This window comes from Cygnus olor, chromosome 3 (assembly GCF_009769625.2).
Source record: "Cygnus olor isolate bCygOlo1 chromosome 3, bCygOlo1.pri.v2, whole genome shotgun sequence".
NCBI classification, from domain to species: Eukaryota; Metazoa; Chordata; class Aves; order Anseriformes; family Anatidae; genus Cygnus; species Cygnus olor.
The window spans coordinates 59,393,129-59,409,330 of record NC_049171.1 but is presented as its reverse complement, the minus strand read 5'-3'; positions in this window follow the sequence as shown (position 1 = coordinate 59,409,330).

The following is a 16,202-nucleotide window of genomic DNA, read 5'->3' as shown; positions in this document are numbered from 1 at the left end:
ACGTTCTTCTGGAAAACCTAAAAAGGGAGGAGGAGTTTCTCCAAATAAAGTTGCAAGGATCTGTTCCTCACAAAAGACTCTTTTTCTGCAGTTCAACTGGACTTGTCCTTGTACTGAGACAGCAATTCCTCATGATGAGAAAAGACAAATAAGGAAAAACAAGTCATCTTGTTGTGCATCTTAACAATCCCTTTCAGAAGCCTTAATTTAAATAGCAATTTTCCCCCCATTAATAGCAAATAGATAGCAACTTTGCAGTTGGAATATACATAAACTCATGTGAAATCATACTATTCACATTTGGCAGATGTAAAATTGAAGCACAGAAATCAAGGTGAGTGCAACCTATCATGATTCTGTGGCTGACTAGTTTATGCAAGATAACGCAGCAGGTCTGTGACAGAGATTTTAATTCAGATTTCCTCAATTTTCATCTGTCATCCTGACCATCCTCCTGCCTTTTCTCTCTCATCAGAATATTACCAGAGTGATCCTTTCCAAACATCAAGCATGTATTTGGAAAGGAAGTGGGAGGTAGCTACTAAGGTTAAAAAGAAAGTCTATGTTTTAGAAAGAAAGAAAGCTCCATAAACTTCAGCTGGCACCTACAGTTGGAAAATGAGGTTTTCTTTCTTTCAGGGTGCAATTAAAAATACTACTTCTTGTGGTCATATGCAAAATATGCATGGAGGAGAATAGGCACAAGCTGGGGAATAAAATAATTGACTAGCTAGCACCATTGAGTCTCGAATACCCTGAAGATTGCTTTCTCTAGAAAAAAAGACTGAGGAAGTGTGAGGACTTTTCCACTGCTGCCAATTCTCTCTTCTTTCTGGGCATAAAAAGGAGGCTTCCCCTTGCCTTTGTCTCCATCTCATGATCTGAGACAGAAACCCTCCTCACATAAGTAGCGCTGTGGTTGGCCTTCAGAGAGAGCATTTTCTGCATCAAAAAAAAATCCATGTTAATTTCATAACACATTGTTTTGGAGAGACATGCTGAGATTGGAAATTGTGCTTATGAAGTAGCCTTGAATTCCTGTGCATCTCTGGCATGCCATAACCCTACCCAGCCTGCTGCCTCCAGCAAAACAATGCATTTTTATAGAAAAGGCCCCTAGCCATGACTGCAGTTGAGGGTCTGCTGTTTTGAAGTGACCTTAGACACAGGCTACATCCATTCACTGGGCAAGGAAAGAAAGTACTCCTTTTTATCTACTCCATACAGAAGCAATGGATGAGGGAAGGCAAAACCAGACAATTATCACTGACAAGTATACAGTGGAGAAGCAAGTCTGCTGTAAAACCGATCTTTTCAGTGGTGGAATGAAACTGAGAGATAAGGCTTAGAAAAGTTGTCCTCTAAAACTTATCGGGAATTGTGTGGGGTTTTTTTGTTTTTTTGTTTTGTCGCACACAGAAACCTTGCCAGCACAGTGAGAATCCAAGAGAACTTAGTGTCCCCGTTTGGGCTGAAAATGGCCATGATAAACAACTGGAGGGTGCTGATAGCATATTGCACTACATGCATTCTCCACAATATCCTTGCATTGCTCATTTTAAAAGAAGAAAAACATTTCCTGACTGGATACATAACAGAGGAGGGCAAATGTTCTGGAATGACCTGAGACAAAGGCAGGGTTTTGTTTTCTTTTCTTTTGTTTTAATGAGACTCAGAGAAAAATAATGGTTCAGGATACCAGCAAATAGCCCAGTTGGGCTTTTGCCCTCAATCTCAGAAGGAAGAAAAACAACCTTCCCAGACTCCTGACATTTTTCCCTATACCTGTCTTACATCTTATCCAGGACGGCCTGCTAGTACTTGGAGAGTGGTATTGCTCATGCTAGAATTTGGTATCAAAAGGCCTTCAAGTCTTAAGTTTTCTTCTTATGTCGGGTGATGCGGTTGCCTTTTCTCAAGACGTTTCTCCGTGGCATAGCTGTAGTTTAGTAGCAATTGTAATGACTAGTAGTCAGGCACAGAGATAACCTCTTCCCCAGCACTGAAAAAGTAAAAATAGGCCCTACACTCAGAAACTCAGAAACTTTTTTTCTAATACTTCTTAAGTATTTTACATAGGAAACTATTTGGTATTTGAAAATGCAGAATTTATTCAAATAAAGTATTTTACAATATCTTGAATAACATGTTAACTAATTAAAATCAAAACCAGAGAAAGCCAAGATTTGAAGAATCTGTTTGCTGGATTTTCCTGTTAAAAGCGAAGCCTGTTTTTGAATTTTCATTAGTGTGTCATTATTTTTGCTCAGCTGGCTTGCAAAGAACTCTTCACACCACTGTCAAATGCAATAGGATCCAGGGACAATGTTTTGATTGCATTCAAAAATAATTTCTTGTGTAACAGCAGAATATATACACAGGCATCCAACTCCTGACTCCAAGACTAACCTTTCATAGCATATAATATCACCAGTCACAAGAAGTTTCCACTTTCCTCAGCTGTTAGTTCTGAAGAGAAGTAAAAGCAAGAGACATGCTGAATGATTCTGCTTTCACATCACTGAAAGTCAGGACTAATTCCAGAAAGATCAACTGAACTATACTAGCATAATCTTAGCATAAGTGAGAACACAAGCAATATGTAATACCATTGTAATTGTTGGCAGTAAGAGTTCTGCCCTCTTGTGTATTTGTTCTTGTAATTATGACTGTCTGCCTAGTGTCTTTTCACATGCTGAATTTCATAATTATGTTAGCCCCTGTTTATTTCTTTTTGTCTGGTGACACCCATTCTCAGACATTTTTTTTCAGGTTCTCCTGATAAGGTTAGGAAATCTTAGTAGATCGTGAAATTTGAACAATGTCATAACACTGAATGAAGATTAACATTTTCTCCTTCTTTAGGCCAGAATTGCAGACTTTGCTGTAATTCTCTGGATGATTTTATTTTAAAAGTCTTCATAAACAAATCTGAACCACTGTTAATAATTCTTATCTTTTTCTGTTTAATTTTCCACTTAAATTTTTTTTGAGTCTCTTCACACTTTCTGCAGCCTGAAGAGAACTTCATTGCTAACATATTGTGCACCACCAATAGCTTCAGGTATGCTTGCTATAGTCATCTTATAGATGATGTTCAGTACTGCATCTTCCTTCAAACTTTTTTTGCACCATCTCATCTCTAATGCTCAAGTACTGTTCAGATCCGGAGCAGGACTCATCTCACATAACTATCCCAAAGTCATGCCATCTGGTCAAGTCCATTACCCTGGTTTCTTCTGTAGTTAAAAGAGATAAACCATTTTGTCAAGATACAAATATTTTCTTCATAAGATCAGTGAACTGAATTGCTTTACATCAATTAGAGCTTTACCCTAGACAGCTAGCACGGACTAGGTTTCGGCTTTCCTATGGCAAAGGTTAAATGAGATGAATCTAAATTCTGGTGACAGGAGTTGGGAATCCCAGGCACACAGTGAATGGGAAAAAAATAACACTAGAAATGGCGGTTTCAAGCAGGTAGACAAGAAACTTCATCAAAAAATCTTATTTTACCATTTGAAAATATCTCCATGGCTAATGTGATAAGGCTATGAAAAGTAAATAAATAAATAAGTAAATAAATAAATAAAGCCTGTTCTTGCAATGTGCACAGGTAGGAGTATATCTGGTTTATTTTGCATAAGTACAGCCACTTAATTGTATGTAGTCTCCTACATTCAAATGTGATGAAGTAAAATAAAACCTCTTAGAAAATCCGGAGTGCAGAAAATAATACCTAGACAGTAAGTTAGCGTGGTCTGTTTGGTTTGGCAAGACAATGCATGGAAAGTATTTTTCAGTTGCTTTCTTTAACAGATACAATGCAGGAAAGAGAAAACACAACAACAGTGAAAAAAAAAACAGCACTGGCAGAAGACTCTGTGGAAACAAAGGGACCAAAACCACACTTAGGTCAGTTTTCAGAACTGTTCCTGCCTGTAGGAACCAGGCAGCAGTATGGCTTTGTAGGCATGTCATTAACTTTTGGTTTCATGTGTGAACACAGGACAGAGGCTCAGAGTCCTCAATACAACAGAGTGAGTTGAAACAGAGAGTGTTAGGTCTTTTGAAAGAGGTGTCAAAGACACATCTATTTACATGATACTCAAGCCCCTGTTTGATACCGACACAACACATATAACTGCTAAAACCAGTTTTCTTACAATGGTTAAACAGGTAAAAAAATCCAACACATCCCTTATCCATCCAGTCTGCTCTTCCTTCTTGTCAGAATAAGTGAGGCTTTTGCTAATTGCTGCCACATGCAGTTTTAATGCATGAACAAGTGTCTCAGAAAAATATATAACAAACATCAACAGCTACTTTAGTTTGTGATTTAGATCCAATGTCACCCTTCCAAGACAGGAAAACAACAACAACAACAACAACAACAACAAACAACTTCCATGATAATCTTCTTCTCCAAGTGCTGGTAGGGACATCATAATCCCTTGAAAAAAAAAGTATTAAACTGGAAATACTGATAAGTATTTCACTAGAAGAGCCCAACTACTGCTATAGGAAGGAAATGGAAAGAATGAAATTTAAGAATTCAGCTATCAATTTCTTGAAGAGCTTAATTTTTCCATAGAATGCTTTTATTATTTTACCAACTCTGTAAAAAGTCTTGTTGCCTCTCTAAATGTGTGCCAGGTTATGCAATCAAAAAAAAAAAAAAAGGATTAAAGAGCCATCACTTTAAATAGAAGTTGCTGTTGCAAGTAAACACTTTTTGTATGTCATGTCTTGTAGAATCTGACCCTGTATTAATAGGCACTCTGTGGTATGCTCTCCGTTTATAACTTTATGCTCAATTTAGAATAAACAGTACTAATGAAGAATGGTTTGAAGTAGAGGATGCCGTGCAGAAGTGTTTATTCTGGGCCAACGCCCTGTTAACAAAACTCTTTCCATTTGGTCCTCTTAGACATTTTAGCCTGCAAGTGGCCACATGAGGGGAAGAGACATTAGAGAGGACTACAGATTATCTTCTCTTATTTTTGCTCCAAAAGGAAAATGTGTTTTGATACAGACCTCAACCCAGCCAGAAATAATTGTGTGCTAACGGTCATAGGTCAAAATGAAAATAATCCATTTGGGGAGCTGGCATGGCAGGGCTGGGTGTAAGAGGAATAGATGCAGGTGCAGACTGACACACAGAACACTTGCAATGTGTATGGTTCATAATGGTTATTAAATCCAAAAGTAGAACTAAATTCCCAAAGGATAGGTATTGCAACGTTTAATTTTTAGGGTTCTGTCCAAAACGTTAGATCTCCACTTTCCTTTGTACCACACCAGAGTAGAGCTGAGGCTTGAATATTAAACCACCTGCACTACAACACTTGCAGCTGCCTACAGCCAGTCAGGTGGGACAGACTAAGCCCAGGTTTTCAGTCAATGCCCAAAGCAGGGTGAGTATGGTTCATGGAAACATTGGATGCAGACATGGAAACAGCCTTGCAACCTGCTATCCCTTAAGTCTCATACTCCCTCTCTCTGCCTTCCTGGCCCGGTGAGTGTTGGATTCCTCATTGCACAAGGTTTTCTCTTTAACAGAAGCTGTGGAAAACAAGTTTTCCAAAAGCCAGATGATTAAGAAATTCTTCAAGGACATCAGAATCCAGATATGCCACAGCCTGGGCAACTATACTTAGATTAACTAACTTCTTGAGGACTAAGGCAGGATAAATCCCACCCCACATGCCCACCAAAGTATAAGACATTGCTTAAAATCAGAACTGGACCCTGCACCCCTGATTCAGAACTAGCTGGCATCCAGACCCCCTAAAGCTCAGTGATGCCTAGACTTAAAAGGTTTTTAATTAGTTCTTTGGTTATTCACTTGTTTGTATAAACAGTGATCTCTACTCAGAGGTCCACAAAGTAACAGCACAGCATGTTAAGCCCATTCACACCCATTCACCACAGGAACAGATCAATATTTATTTCTTTTTATAACGTACTTTTTATATCATGTATTTTTGCATCTGGAGCCCAGTAACAGGGAAACTATTTCAGGCTGCAGAGTATGTATACCCTTTGAGTAGCTTGCATGTCCTTAGAAAGGCCAAAAGCAAGCAAGCAGCAACGAGAGGGGTCGTAACTTCACTGCCTGCCCACCACACCTGACTTCTTCTGGCAATGAGGAGTGGTATTGACAAAATACAAGAGCTTTCTGCTAAATGCACCGGGGGGGGGGGGGGGGGGGGGGGGGGGGGGGGGGGGGGGGGGGGGGGGCCGGGGGGTGTCGGATCCATGTGCTGCCCCCCTTGCACTTGGCAGCCCTGGCTGTCAGCAGTGGCGTGAGGCTCAGCCTTCCCCAGCCACCATGTGCTTGGGTGCAACCTGGCTGCAGCCTGGCTGGCAGGGCCTCAACAGGATCAGTATTATCAGCTCAAACCTGTTTCTTATATTATCTCTCATGCACATAACAGTTTCAAAGAAAAATTCATGTCTGGAAACTTCTGCGTCCCCACAAGCCTTAGAAAGTCAAATCCCTTAGGGCTCAATCCAGATGCCTTTCGGTCAACCAGAAGACTCCCGTTGGCCACAGTAAGGACTGAACTGACAGTGGTGCTTGCTGCCAAGAGCAGCATTCACTTCAACAGCTGCTGGGTAGCCTGGAAGCTTTCAATCATGGGAAATAACGGGAAGCTGTAACGTTATGTGCCGTAAGGAGCCTGAGGAATTTGCTTAGGAAAAGAAAGCTGAGTATATATATTAAAAAAAAAAATCCTTTGTTTTAGTCTTCAAGTATCATAACAGATTAATTATGACTTGCAATATTTACTTTCACTTTTTTTTTTCCAGCAAAGTTCTTTTGTGAGGCTTTTTTGTATATAATGTTAGATTCTGCCCTTTGTCCCCCACTTAACCGTTCTCCTTCCTATTAAAATGCATTAAAAATATATCCTGTTCTGAGCTGTTGTTTCATCTCAAGGTAAGGCACTTCAGTGACTTGGAAAGTATTACATCCCACTGGTTTTATGGCAGTATCTGGCTCTCATGGAGATGTGGTTCCTACTCATCCAGCTTTCTTTGGATTACTGCATGCCGCTAAAGCTCGTTATTACAGGAAAAATGAAACATCCTGGTCAAACTGCAGCTTGGAGCTTAAAAAATCCTGAGGAGAGTCACAGCCCAACACTGTTCCCATAGCTCACACTGTCCCAGATGCATATCAAGGTTTCTGAGATCCAATTCTATTGTTACCCCTATCCTGCATTAAACAAACAGAAAAAACATCTAGACCTGCCTTGAGAACTGGGGCTGAAGAGAAGTAAAGGTAGCAAAGGCTATCCACAGAAAATTTTGTAACAAATTAACAGCAAATATTAAAATATTAGCAAAAATTAAAATTTTAGCTAGGCCTCAATGGAAAGTGAAATGGTATCATAATGCCTTAAGCACATTATAATTGTTTTTATGCTCTTATTTCCCTCTTTAGACATAGGTCTCCAGTTATACCACAATTTCAGGACATACCACAGCCTCCTCACTTGGAGAAGAGGTCTGGTTCAGTATTGGAGCTGCAGGGCAACGAAGGAGTGTGCCCTTCTATCAGAAAATTTGAATGCAAAGATTCAACTCTACTGCTTTGCCCAAAACAAATTTATTTTGACTCTTGGCATTCTGCTTTTCCATTGCTAACAGTAGATATATTGACAGACAGAGACAGACAGATAGAATATATACCAAAGACAAATATATTTCTCATGTATTGCTGTTTTTGAAAAGACAGTTTTCAAACACCGCTATAAAGACTGATTATCATAGAATAAGCAAAATTGGAATTCAGCGGCAATTAAAAGTCAAATTACAATGCACAAATTCATAACCCACCTACAGCTCTGTGGTTCTGGCCACATCTGGCTGTTCATGCTCAAATTAGAAAACGTGCTCTAAGCCTGAGACACGGTAAGAGGAAGCTTAATGCTGTTTGCCATAGGGTAGCAAACGTGCCTGAGTTCATAGCTCTCAAGGTGCATTTGAAGTCTTGCTGTGGAAATATTTCTCTGGCCTACAGCCAACAACAGAATGAATGGTGAAGCACATGCCCTTCTCCTTGGACAACTGTATTAATAATGGGGTCTTCTTGTGACCTTTCCACAAGACATGTTTGAACACCATACCCTGTTATTAGGTCTGTACAACTTTCAGATCAGAACTGGCTGGCCAGCCTAGAGGACAGAAAACATTATATTGAAGTCTAGTCTGTACCCATTTAGAAAAAGATGCCCTTGTAAGATTCATCATCACATTCCTGGATATTTTATGCAGACAACACCTGAAGTGATATATAATCAACTATGTGGAAAGAAGAAGGGCTCATTCCCTTAACATAGGAGCTCATTCTCTAGACCAGTATGAATTAGTCCTTCTTCTCATGTCTCTTTAATTCTTTTTCTTTTTCTTTTTCCTTTTTTTTTTTTATTTGAAAATATAATTATTGTCTGGGAAATCTTACTCCAGCTAGCCACCTGCCAAGTACTGACTCACATCTGTGTACAAGATGTTCCCAGCTCTTCTGCATGCATCTGTATCTATTTGCAGAACATATCGGATCAGCTGCTTTTTGCATGCACAGAAATAAAGAAGAAAGAGCCCCCAGCATAACCACAAGGACAGGACCTATGGTTTCTTTCCCTGCCTCCTAATTGCTCTAATCTTCTCTCTCCATTCCTCTTGACTGGTGACAGAATTGATCACTGTGGCTCAGAAGCATTGCCTTGGACTCCCAGGTACAACTAAATCAAGTGGCAAATCTCCAATCCTTGGTTTGGATATGTTGTAGTCTACTGTGACTACATAGTGTCTTGATAACAAGCTGGCTAAAACGGCTCAGTTCCCATTCCTCAATTATCAGGTTAGAGCATTTCTCTAGTGATAGCAGTGTTCAAATATAACATCATTCATGGCATCGGCCTTGCATTGATGCTGCCTTCCAGCACACTCAGTGATATGTGGGCACTCCTGAAATTAATTTGGACTCTTTCATGGGGGGAGAGCAGCATGTATACATGTGCATCACTCATGAATGATTGTTTAGATTGGCCTTGTCCTTCAGATTTGGTTCAGTCTTCTGTCAGGGACCTGAGTGCACCTGAGGGATACTGCAGGGGGAAGACAAAGACTGCATAGAATCACTGCCCTGAGTAAGGCAGTCACTGCACCCAGAGCCCTAACATCTACTACTGGATAAGAGTCAGGCAACCTCTCTTACGCATTAAGCCACCCCATCCATAAGCTATGCAGACTAAGGAAGAAATTCCTCTAGTAGCTTGCAATTTGCTTCCTGTCAGTCCATTGCTGGTCTACCTTTTGGTTATTCTTGCAGTATAGCACTCTCAAGGAAATCTGAAGTTACGCTTTTCTGACTCAAATCCATTTAATCTGGTGAGCTGCAGAAGACCCTGGAATTTTCTGGAAGCTAGAAATAGCTGGAAATAGCATGCTGTAAGCCTTCTTCTAAGAGCAATTGAGAGTTCATCTTATCTTGTGTTGCATCTGAGAAGGTTATTTTAACCAGTAAGAAAACCTATCATATCTGGTCTCCAATAATTTTCTTTAATTATCAATCTATAGAAAAAAGATATTTAAATGAAAAGAAAATGACCAAAGAAAAACACTTGGGCTCCTTTATATAGCTCTCTGCCAAATAATAAAATTTTTCCAGAAGAAAAAACTTCAACTCATTGCAACAAAAGAAAATACAGCACAAACTCCTTTACAAGTTAAGTGAAAAGCTGTGTACAGTATTTAGCCATATTTTTATTCTTTGTGTCATAGCAGATCCTACCTGTATATTATGTACATGACACATGATTAGGTGTTCATAGTTTAATGTGTGTTCATAGTTTGTTAACACTCTTCAAAATCTCACTTTGAGAAGCAAAAATGCTAGAGGTTATGCTCCTGCAGCCTTGTGGAAATAACAGTTCTGGCAGGGAACAGAAGCACTGCCAAACTGTGTTATCTGATTGTCTAATCTTCTTTTTACCCACCTTTCTGTGAAGAGGAATGCTCAGAGTTGCACTGTACAACCAAAAACCAATCTCTTTTACTTTTCACAGAAATTTATATTTAGACAGTCTGGGACAGGAGCCTATATTCTCTCTGCAGTGTATTGATACCCATCTGGTTGTTCAGCAGATATGAGAGGGGCCATTATGGTTGTGACTGTGTTGAAAAGGCAATTACTATGTAGGTATGTGTCACACTGTCTAAAGCCTGCCTTTCTCAGTGTTTTTGAAATTTGGACTTCTCAAATGATTCAAAGGGTAGAACAGTGAAAGCAGAGAAGAACAGAAAAATAAAACAGTCTGATGTCTCCTGAAGAGCAACATGAGCCTCTGGCTGTTACTTCATCCACTGATGCCATTTGGCAGAGGGCAGCCACATAATGACTCAACAACACACATGACTGCTTCAGAGCACCTTCACGTTGCTTCCATAGCGCTGTGTTTCAACAGATTGCAGAGTGTATTCCTTGTTTAGTTCTACTATGGTCATCTTCAGATATAGCTATTTCAATAGGAAAAAACAAAGTCTTTCCTAAAGGAACAAAGTCTATTCCCATTATGTTAAGAGTAGATGTAGGAACTTTGCTTCCAGAAAGCAAACAACTCTTAAAACCCATCTCTGAAAGCAGTGAATGCTAGAAACAAGCAAGCGAAGAGAGTAAAATCTGAAATTCACCCTGGAGAAAGATCTCACAGGTGCAAAGATCCACTGAGGGAGGCTTTGGGAATCATTATGAGAATGAAAAAGACGAAGTGTAGCAACTGAGCTGATGATGCCTGAAACTAGGCATCATAATGACATTATGATAGCATTATAATGACAGCGATAGCTTTATTAGTGGTGTTTGGTTGGTTGGTTGGTTTATATTCCTGAATATGACCTACATGACCTCGAGGAAGTATTCCAGGATGTCAGTAATAGTCTCATTACCTGCTGGGACTGCTTGCACTTACCATGCAACTCCTGCAGTACCACTGATCAGCAATCCCATTCTTATCTCATCGGCTGCCCAGCTTTCAGCAGCGGCTCCAGTGGTGACATGGCTGGAACTGCTGCTGTGTGCCTTGGAGATAAAAAAAGAACACCCTATCTGACTCACTGAGTTAATATCTATTAGCTCTGCCAACACTGTGTTCAGTGTCTGGGAAGCTGATATAGTAAATTTCTGCCCATATTGGTAATGGCAATGATTCACTGAAGCAGTTTTAAAGATGTTAGGATCATGTAACAGGATTAGGATTTCTCTAACTGGCAAAAGAAATAGGGATTTAAACTACTATAAATTATCCCTGAAATCTTTCTTTTGCCTTGGCTTTCTTTTCCATACTTACTTGGATTTCTGTTCCCAATGTTCTTTTGTTGTTCCCCTTCTTTTAATTTCCTTCTTTTTTTCTTAGTTTTCCTTCTTTTTTAATTCTTTCTTTCCTTCTTTCTTTCTCTTTCTTTCTTTCCTTCTTTCCTTCCTTCCTTCTTTCTTTCTCTCTTTCTTTCTTTCTTTCTTTCTTTCTTTCTTTCTAACTGAAACCAGGACACTTTCTTTCTTTCTTTCAGCACAAACTGAGGTACAAGAAATACATTGATTACACTATGTGCCTTTGGTTTTTAACCTGTTCATACTGTACTTCTGGGAGCCTGTAGTTCCGCTTCTGTCAATGCAACTCTGCAAAAGTTTGGACCCTGCAATTTTCAGGGGACATGCCTATATCTATACCCCTTCTTGAGAGTTCATATTACTTTGCTAATGACTGACCCCACAGAAGTAACTGGTGTCTAGAAATCTTGTAAGGGATGTGAGGCTACAAGATAGAACAGAAACTCAGAAGAATTAAAGTTGCAGGATTTGGACACAGCAAACAAATATGATGCATCTATTTTGGATGGGCCTGAGGGAAGGAAGGAGTCTGAAGGGCAGAAGACAATGTAGGCATGGAGGTGAACTGAAATGAAATGTAAGTGTACCAGGGAGGTAGCAGAAGAGTCTTCACTGAGCAGCTGTCACAGGACCACTAGAAACTGAACTGCTATGGCCCTCCCTGGGAAAGCAGAACTTTTTAAGAGGGATGGGTCCAGGAAATCTGTCCTTCATCACTTGTTCCCCTACCTTTCTCCCAGCAATAGCTCTGAGTATCAAGCAGACACCACAGCAAAACTTGTTGATGCCAAGAGCCTGGATGTGTCAGGAACACAAAACGAAATGAGTCACAACAGGAAGAACATAACTAATTCTAATTGCATATGTAGGAACACTGTTTACATCTGATCCGTTTTCCAGATTTATAATTTTTTTTTACCAGAAAACTTACTGGACGAGCAGAATAGGAATCTCTATCCCACTTGCTTGCTTTTGCCCTTCCAGCTATGAGATAATAATCACATTGCATCTTTTCTTCCCCCGACACTTGTTCTCAGAAGTTTTAATCTTCTTATTTTCTAACCACCACACATTTTCCATCTGTAGAATCAACATAATAAAACACCTCTATACAAAGTTGAACTTTTTCTCCTACTTGTTTCTAGTATTCTATTTTTTACACCAAGTTGTCTGTTGTTCCCATAGTGTCCAGGTTTCTAATTTTTCCACTTAACTAGGGTTATGTGCAGTTCTCCTTTGTGTTCTCATCTACCCCTGTTTTCAAGTCTTCCTCAAATCTTCATGTGGTGGTTCATGTTGCTGCCATCATCCCCACCGGGAGGAATAGTGACTGTGTACTTGCCAAAATTGGAAACAAAAAGCTGTAGATGGAACAAGAGCTGTTATTGCCTATCTACAGATAAAGGTCTTGCCTTGAGGATATAGATACTTTACTTTCGTGATACTTTGCAACAGTGATCTTGAAATATGTGGAGCTCCATGAATGAGTCATCAGTGGTGTCTATCTAGTGTTCACTAATTCCCAACTACTGTTATTCATAGTTCTACCTTCAGCAGTACTTCTGAATATGAGTGCTACAGTTGGCTATAAAATCATTGCTTAGCCTGGTTTAAATCTGCACAGGCTGAATTTTCTTGACTTGCATGAGGCTGGAGATCCAGACCTCTTCCTAAGATGCATTTCTTCCAAGTGAAAACCCCAAAATATATGTTTATAAGAGCCTCCTAATATTTTTTACAAAAAAAATTAGGTAGAAAGGACCAAAACAAATTATGGAACTTGGTTCATTCAAGGTGGCTTAACAGCAACAGACAAGACCAATGTCTCATCAACAACATACCACCTTGGACTGTAATCAGTACATAGCATTCTTCAAATATTGAAACAGGACAGTGTTTAGATCCCAGGTTTGCTCAAAAACACTGGAATGAAAAAAAAAAAAAAAAAGCATTAGAAGAAAATAGTTGGCTACCACTTACATATCTTCTGTTTGTTTGGAGCTGGGAGAAAAAATGTTACTACAAGCTGTAGTGAGACTTCTCTAATTATACTGAAAGGGATAGATTGAAGCCCAGGTTAGGTAGATGTAACTATTGCCCACTAACTATAAAAAAGGTGTACTTCTGTGGCTTTTTTTTGCAAAAAGTACCTTGTGGCTTCAGTGAGGAACTGGAAAACCTCCTCGCCTTGGCGCATCCATGACATATGGTGCTCCACGCTTTTTTCCCACATCTGTTATTTTGTGTTATTTTCACTTTTGGCCATGTAATCAAACCTTGTAAAACTCAAAGCTCAAAACTCAAAACTCAAAAAAAAAAAAAAGTCCTAAAGATGCAAAGAACATGCAGTACCAAATAACATTTGAGGCTGATGTGGTAGAAGAAGAAAATGAATCAACAATTTGGGAATTATAGGTTTGACACCAATGGGGGAAAATGCTGTAAAACACTTCGCACCCTCAAATATTCACTATTTCCCTGTCTTTGCATGGGGCCAAGTTCTTGAGCTCTATATGCATCCGTCTACTCATTACAGCTCAACAGCCTCAAATGCCAGTGCAGAATGACATTGACCAGTTCCTTTTTAAGTAACTTTACCGGAAAGTCTGAATGTTTGCAGATTAACTCAAGGCTAATCACTGAACTTCCTCGGTGATGGAAAAAATGTTGGTCACACTTACCTTTTTTTTTTTTTTTTTTTCAGTGGGGGAGGGGATGAGGGGAGACTAAAAACATTTGATTTGGCTTGAAGTAAAAGTGCATACTTCACACATATTTCTAACCAACCCCCCAAAACAGTCCCTGGCTTTGAACATGTTGAACAGGAAGCCATTTAGTGTTGGAATGCTTGCTTTGCCAGTCCAAGAAACACACATTCTTATTACTCCTGGGCTATCTAAAAAGGTTCAGGGTGAAAAAGTTTAATTTATATGTAGAACCTTGTTTCCTGTTTTTTTTTTTTTTTTTTTTTCCCTTGTGTGCCAAGTCTGTTTTTTAAACTCTGTGATAGGAAACACATTTCCCTTTTTCTCCCTTTCGTCTCACATTATTTACCCAGCTGTATATTTCGCTTCAATTTATAGCTTATACTCTTACCTGGCTTGAAGTCCAAAGACAGAATGAGAAAGAGGGAAAGATGGATGTTGTGTTTTCTTGGTTACTGAGGCAAGGGAAGAATCTGGGTGGAGATAAAGCTGCCTTTACATCAATATCAAGGGAGTGGTGGATGGAGACTCTTCTTTCAGGATGGTCTACAGTATATGTTCAAGAAAGGTGGGAAGCAGGCACAAGGAAAGAAGTTGCAATGCAGAGCAGTTTTCCCCCCATCACTGAATGAACTTGTGCAAGTTTGCACTCTATTTACCGTCTCCAAATGAGATAGGCATCTCATATTTTGTTCAGTTTGGAACTACTTGCACATAGAAGCATGAGAAACTAAAAATAAAGTTAAAATTTAAATAAAATAATAAAAATAAAATAAAAAATAATATAAAATAAATAAAATAAAATAAAATAAAATAAAATAAAATAAAATAAAATAAAATAAAATAAAATAAAATAAAATAAAAATAGTTTACTGATCTTTGGTGTGCCTAGTATAGATATGTCCATACACATCCACTCTGCAAGAGAATTAGCTCCCCAAAGAGGAAGAAAAGCCTTCCTGAACAAGGACTGTTCAGGAGCAGTCATTCAAAAGGAACAGGCATTCAAAAACGAAATTGTGCACAGCTATTAAGTTTTCTACAATTAAAACCCAACCATTATACACATAACTATGCGTGTTTATCACAGCTAAAAGGGACTACCAGGTCCATTACGTTTTTGTAGTTCATTTCTGAAATTTTTAAGACTACAACAGCCTTTGAAATGGTTTGAGGCTTTTCTCTTCTTGCTGTCCCAACGTCTTGATATTACCCAATTAAAAAAAAAAAAAAAAAAAAAAAAGAGAGAGAGAGAGAGTGAGATAGAGACAATGCACCAAAAAGAAGCCTGAGACTGTGGCCTTTCCCATGTGCTGCCCTGTGGGTGAAATGATGCAAAAATGCCACTCCTCTGTTTTGCATTACTCTTCATCAAGAGGTCAAAGTATTTTCATGAATAACCTCCAATTAGAGTTTAGTATAAACACAAATGATTTCTTCCACGTCTGCAGCAGATCTTTTGCTTCTCTATACCTCTATTACTAAGAAAATCTGAGATTTTAATAAGGTAGCTGGTGTACCTACAAAATCTCTTCAAAGAAATCCCCATTTCTTCAAGATGTGGTTGGGACACCCAGACTGCAGAGCACCTATACCTGCAGGAGACCTTACGTGGTATTGCTTCCGCATGGACTGCTATAGTGTCAAGTACGTGAATGAAGAGATTTGCCCACATTTCTACCAATATTCCCAGACATACTGACTGGCACACACCAGCTGGAGTTGGGACGGAATCCTCAGGGCTGTTGGGAAAGCAGAAATTCTTGAAAAAAGCTGTGGCATTTGTAGCAATTTTTCCATTTCTCCCTAGGCCTGTGAGCGGTTGCTTCCTATAAGCTGGCATACTCTAGGAAGCGGTGTGCTGAGGAGGCTCTGCTATGTGCTGGCCACAGCAAGTCGAGAGCTTGAGGTCTTCCATCCCCCACATCCTTGATTTATTTATTTATTTATTTTTATTTATTTTTTAAAATTTTTATTTTTCTGAAGAACAAGAACAGAAAGTAAAACTGTTCCTCCTCTCCTGTCAGAACCGCACAACCATTCCTAGAGAGTCCCTGGAGCAAAGTTCATGCTGGTTTGAAGAACCATTCTACTTT